The sequence below is a fragment of the Penaeus monodon genome, chromosome 21, assembly GCF_015228065.2.
Source record: "Penaeus monodon isolate SGIC_2016 chromosome 21, NSTDA_Pmon_1, whole genome shotgun sequence".
NCBI classification, from domain to species: domain Eukaryota; kingdom Metazoa; phylum Arthropoda; class Malacostraca; order Decapoda; family Penaeidae; genus Penaeus; species Penaeus monodon.
Genome location: NC_051406.1, coordinates 36,267,823 through 36,269,113, shown reverse-complemented (window position 1 = coordinate 36,269,113; position 1,291 = coordinate 36,267,823). Strand labels below are relative to the sequence as shown.

General features: G+C 35.0%; 1 protein-coding gene across 1 annotated transcript in view; it reads right to left on the bottom strand.

Annotated features, from left to right (window-relative positions):
* The window catches only part of LOC119586734, a gene marked incomplete in the record, with an annotated part of 16,572 nt that overhangs the window by 9,628 nt on the left and 5,653 nt on the right, over window positions 1-1,291 (bottom strand).

Genomic DNA, 1,291 nt, shown 5'->3' with positions numbered 1-1,291 from the left:
TGACTGATGTGTCGGTGGTCTGCGTTGATATGCAATAGATGTAAGAGAAGTGGAATATGTTAATTTTTTGTCCATATTGAATCTTAATCTAAGCAAGGGAAAAGGAGGTAAAATAACATAAAACAATGATAATGTGGAAAACGAACAATAGTGAATGAATAAGGAAAAAATAAGAGAAAAGCCATTAATATAATTTAATCAAACAAATAAACATAGAAAGCGGGAAAAAACACCAAAAAAACATTCACATAATACTGCATTTCCATATTCAGTGACGCATGACAACGTGACAGTTACGAGACAGTGCTTGTCAACGATGCCATACAGAAACAGAAGAACAACATCAACAAATCATAAGACGATTGCACAAATCATGCTCCTTCTCATAAACCATATAAAATTTTATGGTTTTAAGATGACACACTACACAATACTATAAAAGCGTGCTATTTACATATAATATTTCGACCGCTTTTGTAATTGATTAACACAAAAAGACGGAGATACATTGGCGTATAACATCAAACGAGCTTTTTTTAAATGACTCAAGAAAGATGACGTCAGATTAAAAAAAAAATGAAAACGTTTTTGTCTCCGAAGATTCTATAACAGAATAACGTTTGCCCTATTCGCACTCTTCATAAGAAATCCCGTACGTCATTGGCCATTTGTGATTGGCATATCGTGACGTCATCGATGCTCCAGCGCTATCACAGAAGCAGAAAGATAAAAAAGTGGATTCTCTTCTTATACTTTCTAGCTCTACTGATCGACTGCCTTTTGTCTGAACCATTTCGTTCCATTGCTTTGATAAATATGGAAACTCATAATACAAATATTCTGATTAATTGTCATTTGTCTCAACTATTTTATTCCATTATTTTGATAGGTCTGGAAACTCTTTGCATAAGGTACCAATAACACTAATATCATGACGGAAATCAACTTGACAAACCAGTCTTCGACTGGTAGAAAATACCATAATTCCTGTTGTTTCAGCGAATTCGAACCCCCAGGGTCTTCTGTGTGAGTTTCGCAACGTTATGCTCATACTGTTTCGAAAAGAGGTGATTGCGAGGTAATCCCACATCAGTATCATCATCATATATTCAAACTTTTCCTATAAATTGCAATACAAACCGCTCAAGAACAATATGTGATAAAAGACTTTCAACTGACTGAGCGTATCGGAAATGCAACATAACCAAAGTGGCCTAATGTCTAAGGCTATGAGCCGCCATGAGTGGTTAATATGCGCGAACAAATGTGAATATTAACAAACAGTTAGTTC